The 12820-nt window shown below is 41.0% G+C and overlaps 1 protein-coding gene across 1 annotated transcript in view; it reads right to left on the bottom strand.

Annotated features, from left to right (window-relative positions):
* Positions 1–11974: 11974 nt before the first annotated feature.
* The window catches only part of LOC128699590 (uncharacterized), a 10671-nt gene continuing 9825 nt past the window's right edge, over positions 11975–12820 (bottom strand). The window contains exon 4 of the mRNA XM_053792314.2: positions 11975–12820. This exon is cut by the window's right edge and continues 641 nt beyond it. The gene's annotated coding sequence lies outside the window, so the exon portion shown is untranslated.

Genomic DNA, 12820 nt, shown 5'->3' with positions numbered 1-12820 from the left:
AATTGGCCAATTTTATTCTAAATAACTATTATTGCCCAATTTTACTTTAAACTATATTGATCAAACTTATTGTAAACTTCTTTTATTGACCATTTTTATTCCATACTTTTTTAACCTAGTATTTTCAACTACAACTTTTATATCATCCTGTCTACCATCTTACTAGCATATTATAACCAAGTCATTGCCATTTTTATTTTTATCATTTTTTTTATTATTATTTTGCTACCTTAATTTGTGTATTTTATCCTGTCAATTTAAATCTAATTATACTCTAATTCTTGTAAACAACTTATATAAGACCTTAGTGCAATTACAATTGAGAGTCTTGTTCCTTTATTATATTATTAGATTAATCACAGTTTTACTCTAGCTCATTCTAGCTCAATACATAGTCAATACCAAATTCACTATACTAGACCATAGTGCAATTACTAGTGAGAGACTAGTGCTATTTGTAATTTGTATTTTTATACTATTAGACTAAACCTAGTTGTACTATAGCTCTTTCTAGCTCAATACATAGTCAATACCAAATTCACTATATTAGACCATAGTGCAATTACTAGTGAGAGACGGGTGCTATTTTTAATTTGTATTTTTATATTATTAGATTAAATTCAGTTGTACCATAGCTCATTCTACCTCAAGACATAGTCAATACCAAATTCACTATATTAGACCATAGTGCAATTACTAGTGAGAGACTAGTGCTATTTTTAATTTGTACTTTTATATTATTAGATTAAACCTATTGTACTTTAGCTCACTCTAGCTCAAAACATAGACTCCACAAAAGTCATTATTAGACCTTAGTGCAATTACAAGTGAGAGTCTTGTTCTATTTTTAATTTGTATTTTTATATTACTAGTTTATACCTAGTTGTACTTTTGTTCATTCCAGCACAACACACAGACAACATCAACTTCATTATGTGTAGTAGTGACTATACCCTACATGACCAAAATACTCTAGCTATATACTTGTCCAAACTTCCCACCACTACAGATATCAGTACTAGAACTCAACACACAACTCAGGATATAAATAACCATAATTTAAACCTAGAAGATGATTGATCACGTTGACCCTGATCTAAACCTCCATAATCTGACACCCAATCAAAACCTATTGGAAAGTAACTGCCTTTATTACACAGCATCACAAGCCACCACTATCCTAAACAATGCTAAAAGCCTATCAGTACTTAACTACAACATCAGGTCCTTAAGCAAACACTATGATGACCTCCTAGCACTCCTTGAATCACTAAAGACACCCTTCTCCTGCATTATTCTTACTGAGACCTGGCTTAAGCAGGACACAATAGATATCTACCCTCTACCAGGATACACAGCAATTCACAACTGCAGAAAACAAATTGCAATCAAGTTGGGGGAATATGGGGAATGGTATTGCAATCTATTACTCTACACCAAAATTTCATCTTGTCTTAGCACCACTTGCTTTAGTGATGAATATGGGGAATACATTTTTGCTAATTTTACTGTAAAAAACCTTAAGACGCTTATAACAATCGGTGCCATTTACCGGATACCTCACACAAACATCCCAAATTTCAGTGAGAAATTAAAGTCACTAATAACAAACAGACAAATGAATAAGCACCACCTTCTCTTAGCTGGAGACTTCAACATCAACCTTGGCTTACTAGATGATCAGCCTGTAACAATATGAACAACACACTTCTCATACCAACAATAACTAAACCAACCAGGCTCACTGAGACAAGTGCAACCATATTAGACCACATATGGACCAATATACTAGCCCCCCTTAAATCAGGGATAATCACAGATAGCACTACAGACCACTACCCTACCTTCCTCCTGACAAACATTAGTAAACCACCACTTGAATACAACAAAGTCTCATTTAGACTCCATGACGAGGCCTCAGTAAGGAAGTTCACAGCTGACCTAGAGACTGTTGATTGGCCTACAGAATTCTCCAAGGCCAATGGTATTGATGACTGGACAGACATTTTTCTTAACAAATTACTTAGACTATACAACAAACATTGTCCTATAAAAACGAAACAGATCACAAACAAACGGCTTGGTTGCCCATGGCTAACCAGCACCATTCTGAAATCCATTGACAAGAAACACCAATATGAAAAGCAATATAGACAGGGCTTAATACACAAAGATACTCTTAAACACTATTCATCAGTTCTCACCAAAGTGATAAAAAAAGCCAAACAACTATACTACTCCAGTAGATTCACAGACACTAGAGGAGATATAAAAAAGACCTGGAAAACACTCTCTCAGATTCTAGGGACCCACAAACTGAAAAAAACCAAGAATATTGTCCTAACTAAACCTAATGAAGCACCACTACATCCCACTGACACAGCTAACAAGATAAACGACTTCTTCTCAAACATAGGATCTAATCTCGCCAGTAAAATCCCACATACCAATGCCCATGCCGGGGACTACCTAGATGGAAATTTCCCTAATTCCTTCTATCTTGCACCAACTGAGCCCACGGAAGTCATTGAGATCATAAAGTCACTTAAAAATAACTCGGGGAATCTGTCTCATGTCCCACCATTACTGTACAAGCGAGCGCCCCATGTCCTTTCGCATGCTATTTCATTATTTTTCAACAAGTCAATAGAGACTAGCACCTTCCCGAAACTACTCAAGATGGCAAGGGTTACACCAATACATAAACAACTATAGGCCAATATCTAACTTACCATTGCTATCCAAAATCTTTGAGAAACTCGTGCACAGGAGACTGTATTCATTTATAACAGCTCAAAACATACTCAACCCCTTCCAGTTTGGATTCAGGAAAAATAAAAGCACTAATGATGCAATCATAAAAATGCTAGATCTGCTTTACACAGCATTGGAAAATAAGGAATATCCACTAGGAATTTTTATTGACCTAAGAAAAGCTTTTGACACAGTAGACCACGACATCTTACTCCACAAACTTGATCACTACGGTATAAGAGGCCATGCGCTTGCTTATTTCAAATCTTACATTACTAATAGGTATCAGTACGTCACCATTAAAGACACAGCATCAGCAACACGGCCACTTGATACTGGAGTTCCGCAGGGAAGTGTCCTTGGTCCCATGCTCTTCCTCATATACATCAATGACCTTCCAAACGTATCCCAACACCTGAAACCCATTCTCTTTGCTGATGACACGACTTATGTCATCTCTCACCCTAATCTTGCCACCCTCAACACCATTGTGAATGAGGAGCTGATTAAAATATCGACTTGGATGACAGCCAATAAACTTACGCTTAACACTGACAAAACCTACTATATTATGTTTGGTAGCAGAGCAGGAGATGCACAAATTAACATTAAGATTGACAACACTCTAATTACCAGAAATAATGGGGAAAAATTCCTAGGTTTATACCTTGACAACAACCTGAATTTCAGCACCCATATCCAGCATATAGCCAAAAAAGTATCCAAAACGGTTGGGAACCTCTCCAAGATACGATACTACGTGCCGCAAAATGCCCTTCTCACACTATACCACTCACTTATTTATCCATACCTCACCTATGCTATTTGTGCTTGGGGATCAACTGCAGCAACACACCTTAAGCCAATAATAACCCAACAAAAAGCTGCAGTAAGAATAATCACTAAATCCCATCCCTGGCAACACCCCCCCCACTCTTCATAGATCTAAACATACTCCCAGTTCAGTACATCCACACTTACTACTGTGCAATCTACATCTACAGGGCCTTAAACTCTAATATCAACCTTGACCTAAAACGCTTTCTTGATAGTTGTGACAGAACCCACAGGCATAACACCAGACACAAACATCTCTACGACATTCCCCGTGTCCGACTAAACCTTTACAAAAATTCAATGTATGTCAAAGGCCCTAAAATCTGGAATACCCTACCTGAGAACTCTAGAACTGCAGACACATTCATCACCTTCAAAACTACCATTAGAAAACATCTTATCTCCCTGATACACCCCGTCAACTAACTACACGAATACCACCTGGTGGTTCACACTTACACTCACTCACTCATTTGACCATAAACAGAAATATTAATCTCAGTCTTAAAATAATGAATCCTGTGATACTCCAATACTGAAACTATGTACTGTGCCAAAACAAAAGCATTCATATTGCTAAACTCACAAACTAGTATTTAGTCACTTAGCCATAATACCAACTTACCTCATAATTTGTAATATTTTACAATTAAGAATAAAACTAAGTCTGCCCGAAATGCCTAGCCATGCTAGGCGTTCTAGTGGTACACTCTGTAATACCTAGCCATGCTAAGCGTTCTAGTGGTACACTCTGTAATACCTAGCCATGCTAAGCGTTCTAGTGGTACACTCTGTAATCACAATTTTACTACATGTAAACCACACAATAACCAAATTTCTGTAAATCAGCATTGTAATCCTTATAGAGAATAAACTTTGAATTTGAATTTGAATTTGAATTTGAATTTGCATCGCTGTTTGTAGCCTGAACGCCTGGTTGTAGTCTGCACACCTGATTGTAGCCTGCACACTTGATTGTATCGTGCACACCTGGCTGTAGCCTGCACACCTGCTTGTAGCCTGTACACCTGCTTGTAGCCTGCACACCTGCTTGTAGCCTGCACACCTGCTTGTAGCCTGCACATCTGCTTTTAGCCTTAACAGCTACTTGTAGCCTGCTCTTCTGTTTTTAGGCTGCGCACCTGCTTGTACCTTGCACACCTGGTTGTTGCTTGCACACCTGGTTGTAGCCTCCGCACCTTCTTGTATCCTGCACACCTGATTGTTGCCTGCAGTCCTGGTTGTAGTCTGCACACCTGGTTGTAGCCTGTACACCTGGTTGTAGCGTGCACACCTGCTTCTAGCCCACACAACTGCTTGTAGCCTGCACACCTGCTTGTAGCCTGCACATCTGGTTGTAGCCTGAATACTTGTTTTTAGCCTGTACACCTGCTTGTAGCTTGCACACATGCTTGTAGCCTACACACCTGGTTGTAGCCGGAACACCAGTTTGTAACCTGTACACCTGCTTGTAGCCTGCACATCTTGTTGTAGCCTGCACACCTCGTTGTAGCGTGCACATCTGGCTGTAGCCTGCACACGTGCTTGTAGTCTGCACACCTGCTTGTAGCCTGCACACATGCTTGTAGCCTGCACACCTGGTTGTTGCCTGCACACGTGCTTGTAGCCTGCACACCTGCTTGTAGCCTGCTCACCTGCTTGCAGCCTGCACATCTGATTGTAGTCTGCACACTTGCTTGTATCCTGATCACCTGCTTGTAGCCTGCACACCTGCTTTTAGCCTGCGCTCCTGCTTGTGGCCTGCAGACCTTCTTGCAGCCTGCACACTTGGTGTTAGCCTTTACATCTCGTTGTAGCCTGCACGCCTGGTTGTAGCCTGCACACCTGCTTGTAACCTGTTCCCCTGCTTGTGGGTTGCACACCTGTTTGTAGCCTGCACACCTGGTTCTAGCGTGCACACCTTCTTTTAGCCTGCGCACCTGCTTGTATCCTGCTCACTTGCTTGTAGCCTTCACACCTTCTTGTAGCCTGCACACCTGGTTGTAGCCTACACTACTGGTTGTAGCCAGCACACCTTGTTGTAGCCTGCACACCTGCTTGTAGCTTGCACACCTAATTGTAGCGTGCACACCTGCTTGTAGCAGGTGTGCAGGCTACAATTATTACCAGGGCAGTAATGAAGAAGGAGCAAAAGTCAACAGTGGGTATCGGTAGTCTGGTCAAGTATTAAAGGCTATATCGGTAGTCTGGTCAAGTATTAAAGGCTATATCGGTAGTCTGGTCAAGTATTACAGGCTATATCGGTAGTCTGGTCAAGTATTACAGGCTATATCGGTAGTCTGGTCAAGTATTACAGGCTGTATCGGTAGTCTGGTCAAGTATTACAGGCTATATCGGTAGTCTGGTCAAGTATTACAGGTTATATCGGTAGTCTGGTCAAGTATTACAGGTTATATCGGTAGTCTGGTCAAGTATTACAGGCTATATCGGTAGTCTGGTCAAGTATTACAGGCTATATCGGTAGTCTGGTCAAGTATTACAGGCTATATCGGTAGTCTGGTCAAGTATTACAGGCTATATCGGTAGTCTGGTCAAGTATTAAAGGCTATATCGGTAGTCTGGTCAAGTATTACAGGCTATATCGGTAGTCTGGTCAAGTATTAAAGGCTATATCGGTAGTCTGGTCAAGTATTACAGACTATATCGGTAGTCTGGTCAAGTATTACAGGCTATATCGGTAGTCTGGTCACGTATTACAGGCTATATCGGTAGTCTGGTCAAGTATTACAGGCTATATCGGTAGTCTGGTCAAGTATTACAGGTTATATCGGTAGTCTGGTCAAGTATTAAAGGCTATATCGGTAGTCTGGTCAAGTATTACAGGCTATATCGGTAGTCTGGTCAAATATTACAGGCTATATCGGTAGTCTGGTCAAGTATTACAGGCTATATCGGTAGTCTGGTCAAGTATTACAGGCTATATCGGTAGTCTGGTCAAGTATTACAGGCTATATCGGTAGTCTGGTCAAGTATTACAGGCTATATCGGTAGTCTGATCAAGTATTAAAGGCTATATCGGTAGTCTGGTCAAGTATTACAGGCTATATCGGTAGTCTGGTCAAGTATTACAGGCTGTATCGGTAGTCTGGTCAAGTATTACAGGCTATATCGGTAGTCTGGTCAAGTATTACAGGTTATATCGGTAGTCTGGTCAAGTATTACAGGTTATATCGGTAGTCTGGTCAAGTATTACAGGCTATATCGGTAGTCTGGTCAAGTATTACAGACTATATCGGTAGTCTGGTCAAGTATTACAGGCTATATCGGTAGTCTGGTCAAGTATTACAGGCTATATCGGTAGTCTGGTCAAGTATTACAGGCTATATCGGTAGTCTGGTCAAGTATTACAGGTTATATCGGTAGTCTGGTCAAGTATTAAAGGCTATATCGGTAGTCTGGTCAAGTATTACAGGCTATATCGGTAGTCTGATCAAGTATTACAGGCTATATCGGTAGTCTGGTCAAGTATTACAGGCTATATCGGTAGTCTGGTCAAGTATTAGAGGTTATATCGGTAGTCTGATCAAGTATTAAAGGCTATATCGGTAGTCTGGTCAAGTATTACAGGTTATATCGGTAGTCTGGTCAAGTATTACAGGCTATATCGGTAGTCTGGTCAAGTATTACAGGTTATATCGGTAGTCTGATCAAGTATTAAAGGCTATATCGGTAGTCTGGTCAAGTATTACAGGTTATATCGGTAGTCTGGTCAAGTATTACAGGCTATATCGGTAGTCTGGTCAAGTATTACAGGTTATATCGGTAGTCTGATCAAGTATTAAAGGCTATATCGGTAGTCTGGTCAAGTATTACAGGTTATATCGGTAGTCTGGTCAAGTATTACAGGCTATATCGGTAGTCTGGTCAAGTATTATCGGCGCTACAATAAAACACTATCTTCTTCTATACTCTCACTGCAATACGTAGCAGCAGCACACAACGACTTCACAGATTTGCAACGCAATATCATTGGCAGGCTCGTAGAGGCAATTTCTTCAGGACAGTTCTCCATATTACACCCCAAGTGTAGTCTTGTGACCTGAGCATCAATGTGCCGTTACGACAACCAAGGTAATATGAACAAGAGAGTAAGTGCTTCATATATTTCCTTCACCAATACGAGTGTAAGTATATATACACTGTATATGCACTGTACAAACAGTAAGTTGCAAGCCAGAGACACAGTGAGAACTGTGGACGACCAGACTTGAGGTAAGTCTGCCAATGTTGATCCACGAGTCCCAGATATTGCTTCACAAATTTGGCAGGCTTGCTTGTGATTGACTGGGTTGAACCAGGCAGTTTTAGCATAGCGTTTAGCCCCGTCTGCTATACTGTTAAACTGCTGGTTCACTGGTCGGGAGGGCATGACTATATTGATGTGTGGGATACTCTAGATTGCCACACCTGGGTATACCATCACCTGTGTCACAGGTATCCCCTGTCAGTTATATTAAGAGTTCTTAATCAGAGGAAAAAGAGGAAATCCTCTCCTTCCTTGGAACAAAGTTAGTTGCCTCTCATTCCCCATGTGATGTATCACCCCTACGGGTTGAGTGCTTCTAAATCAATTAATAATAATAATTGCTCATGCACCAGTGGGTAGCATTACAGGTGAAGGTAATTAGGTGACTACTATGAGTAAGGCTTAAGTGAAAATGTCACTATACACCCAGGACATTATTGTAACACTTGAGGACTAGGAGCTCTGTGCTAATCTTAACTCACAAGGGAAGGCGCTTGGATTGGATTCCCGGGCTGGGTGAGACATGTGGGTTATTCTCCTTACAGCTTCTACCGCTGTTCACCTGTGCAGCAGTGTATACAGTGTATACATGCAGATATACAATATTTAGTGTATATATACTGAAAGTACTCAGTGTATATACACAGATATACAGCTCTCATTGTATATAACCTTACGAGTTTAGAGCTTCCCTATAAATATATTAATGTATGGATCTTTCATGAGGGATGCCTTAGTATTAAAGTTTCTTGATCCGAGGAATCAGAGCTACCTAATACTCTCCAGGTGCAGTATGGCCCCTGTGAATTTAGCGCAAACATCATTAGCATCTTATGTTTACATTGAGGTATAGCAGCCAATCAACGGCGATCTTACAAGCCCTTGCAGTAAACATGCGGCTACTCTCACACTCTCTGTGATTGGCTGGACAGGACGTAAACAGAGTTTCCACCAATGAAGTGGCAGCTCCTGCATGACGTCACGGTACTGTTGCCATATTAGCAACCCATTATTATGAATTGCTGTTAATTTCTTGTTAGTCGTGATTGCTGCAAACAACAGATGACAGTAGCTGTTGTAAACAGCTGAATTATTCTCACTAGGTTACAATAACTGAATTATTCTCACTAGGTACCATCTAGTGGGAAAATTTATAACTAAATGAATAAACAGAAAGTCATAAAAATGGTCGCTGCTTGGACGTCCCCTTATGACGTCTTTAGTGGGCGCGGCCGTCTTTATTATTTAGGAAACACTAAACCCGCAGGGGCTATATGACGCCTGTGGGGGGCTTATGTAGTCAAGCGTGATACAAGAAAGATAAGAGCTCTAATTCCTTGAATCAAGAGCTCTTTAATGAGCAAATATAGACTCATCCCTGAAGCAGAGCATTCAGTGTTCAACAGTGAACAAATGTTACATTGTAACACTGAACAAATGTTACATTGTAACAGTGAACAAATGTTACATTGTAACACTGAACAAATGTTACATTGTAACACTGAACAAATGTTACATTGTAACACTGAGCAAAACAGGTGAAGAGAAGGCGACTGATTAGTTAGACTTCAAGTCTATCCAGTGATTGTTAGCTAGGTTTGAAATCTATCCAATGATTGATTAGTTAGGTTTCATATTAATTATAAAAATAATCAACTATGACTTATTTATTTGGCCATAATTACATTGATGTTACATTTGAAGGTCTTAAATAGTGAAATAAAATAACTTCAAAATATAACTAAAAACTCATAAATAATTAGGAATTATATTGATCTGGATTAAAATGATCAGTTTTGAGGGAATTATTTGGTATAGCATTAATGTACAGTACCAGTCACGTACAGTACCAGTCACGTACAGTACCAGTCACGTACAGTACCAGTCACGTACAGTACCAGTCATGTACAGTACCAGTCACGTACAGTACCAGTCACGTACAGTACCAGTCATGTACAGTACCAGTCATGTACAGTACCAGTCATGTACAGTACCAGTCATGTACAGTACCAGTCATGTACAGTACCAGTCATGTACAGTACCAGTCATGTACAGTACCAGTCACGTACAGTACCAGTCACGTACAGTACCAGTCACGTACAGTACCAGTCATGTACAGTACCAGTCATGTACAGTACCAGTCATGTACAGCACCAGTCACGTACAGTACCAGTCATGTACAGTACCAGTCACGTACAGTACCAGTCATGTACAGTACCAGTCATGTACAGTACCAGTCATGTACAGTACCAGTCACGTACAGTACCAGTCATGTACAGTACCAGTCATGTACAGTACCAGTCACGTACAGTACCAGTCATGTACAGTACCAGTCATGTACAGTACCAGTCATGTACAGTACCAGTCATGTACAGTACCAGTCATGTACAGTACCAGTCATGTACAGTACCAGTCATGTACAGTACCAGTCATGTACAGTACCAGTCACGTACAGTACCAGTCACGTACAGTACCAGTCACGTACAGTACCAGACATGTACAGTACCAGTCATGTACAGTACCAGTCATGTACAGTACCAGTCATGTACAGTACCAGTCATGTACAGTACCAGTCATGTACAGTACCAGTCATGTACAGTACCAGTCATGTACAGTACCAGTCATGTACAGTACCAGTCATGTACAGTACCAGTCATGTACAGTACCAGTCATGTACAGTACCAGTCATGTACAGTACCAGTCATGTACAGTACCAGTCATGTACAGTACCAGTCATGTACAGTACCAGTCATGTACAGTACCAGTCATGTACAGTACCAGTCATGTACAGTACCAGTCATGTACAGTACCAGTCATGTACAGTACCAGTCATGTACAGTACCAGTCATGTACAGTACCAGTCATGTACAGTACCAGTCATGTACAGTACCAGTCATGTACAGTACCAGACATGTACAGTACCAGACATGTACAGTACCAGTCATGTACAGTACCAGTCATGTACAGTACCAGTCATGTACAGTACCAGTCATGTACAGTACCAGTCATGTACAGTACCAGACATGTACAGTACCAGTCATGTACAGTACCAGTCATGTACAGTACCAGTCATGTACAGTACCAGTCATGTACAGTACCAGTCATGTACAGTACCAGTCATGTACAGTACCAGTCATGTACAGTACCAGTCATGTACAGTACCAGTCATGTACAGTACCAGTCATGTACAGTACCAGTCATGTACAGTACCAGTCATGTACAGTACCAGACATGTACAGTACCAGTCATGTACAGTACCAGTCATGTACAGTACCAGTCATGTACAGTACCAGTCATGTACAGTACCAGTCATGTACAGTACCAGACATGTACAGTACCAGTCATGTACAGTACCAGACATGTACAGTACCAGTCATGTACAGTACCAGTCATGTACAGTACCAGTCATGTACAGTACCAGTCATGTACAGTACCAGTCATGTACAGTACCAGTCATGTACAGTACCAGTCATGTACAGTACCAGACATGTACAGTACCAGTCATGTACAGTACCAGTCATGTACAGTACCAGTCATGTACAGTACCAGTCATTTACAGTACCAGTCATGTACAGTACCAGTCATGTACAGTACCAGTCATGTACAGTACCAGTCATGTACAGTACCAGTCATGTACAGTACCAGATGTACAGTACCAGTCATGTACAGTACCAGTCATGTACAGTACCAGTCATGTACAGTACCAGTCATGTACAGTACCAGTCATGTACAGTACCAGTCATGTACAGTACCAGACATGTACAGTACCAGTCATGTACAGTACCAGTCATGTACAGTACCAGTCATGTACAGTACCAGTCATGTACAGTACCAGTCATGTACAGTACCAGACATGTACAGTACCAGTCATGTACAGTACCAGACATGTACAGTACCAGTCATGTACAGTACCAGTCATGTACAGTACCAGTCATGTACAGTACCAGTCATGTACAGTACCAGACATGTACAGTACCAGTCATGTACAGTACCAGACATGTACAGTACCAGTCATGTACAGTACCAGACATGTACAGTACCAGACATGTACAGTACCAGTCATGTACAGTACCAGTCATGATCAGTGTCAAACATCTACAAAGCTCTGGTACATGTTAGTACACTGTGGTACATCATGGTACACTGTGGTACATCTTGGTACACTGTGGTACATCATGGTACACTGTGGTACATCTTGGTACATCTTGGTACACTGTGGTAAATCTAGGTACACTGTGGTACATCTTGGTACACTGTGGTACATCTTGGTACATCTTGGTACACTGTGGTACATCTTGGTACATCATGGTACACTGTGGTACATCTTGGTACATCATGGTACACTGTGGTGCATCTTGGTACATCGTGGTAGATTGTGGTACATCTTGGTACACTGTGGTACATCTTGGTACATCGTGGTAGATTGTGGTACATCTTGGTACATCTTGGTACACTGTGGTACATACTGGTAAATCATGGTACACTGTGGTACATCTTGGTACACTGTGGTACATACTGGTAAATCATGGTACACTGTGGTACATCTTGGTACACTGTGGTAATCTTCGTACATCATGGTACACTGTGGTACATCTTGGTACACTGTGGTACATCATGGAATACTGTGGTACATCTTGGTACATTCTGGTACATCATGGTATACTGTGGTACATCTTGGTACATCGTGGTACACTGTGGTACATCTTTTAACGCCACGGTACACCGTGGTATATCTTGGTACTTCATGGTACACTGTGGTACATCTTGGTACACTGTGGTACATCTTGGTACACTGTGGTACATCTTGGTACACTGTGGTACATCTTGATACACTGTGGTACATCTTGGTACACTGTTGTACATCTTGGTACACTGTGGTACATCTTGGTACACTGTGGTACATCTTGGTACACTGTGGTACATCTTGGTACACTGTGGTACATCTTGGTACACTGTGGTACA

Source organism: Cherax quadricarinatus, unplaced genomic scaffold, assembly GCF_038502225.1.
Source record: "Cherax quadricarinatus isolate ZL_2023a unplaced genomic scaffold, ASM3850222v1 Contig671, whole genome shotgun sequence".
NCBI lineage: Eukaryota > Metazoa > Arthropoda > Malacostraca > Decapoda > Parastacidae > Cherax > Cherax quadricarinatus.
This window is presented reverse-complemented; position numbering and strand designations above follow the sequence as displayed.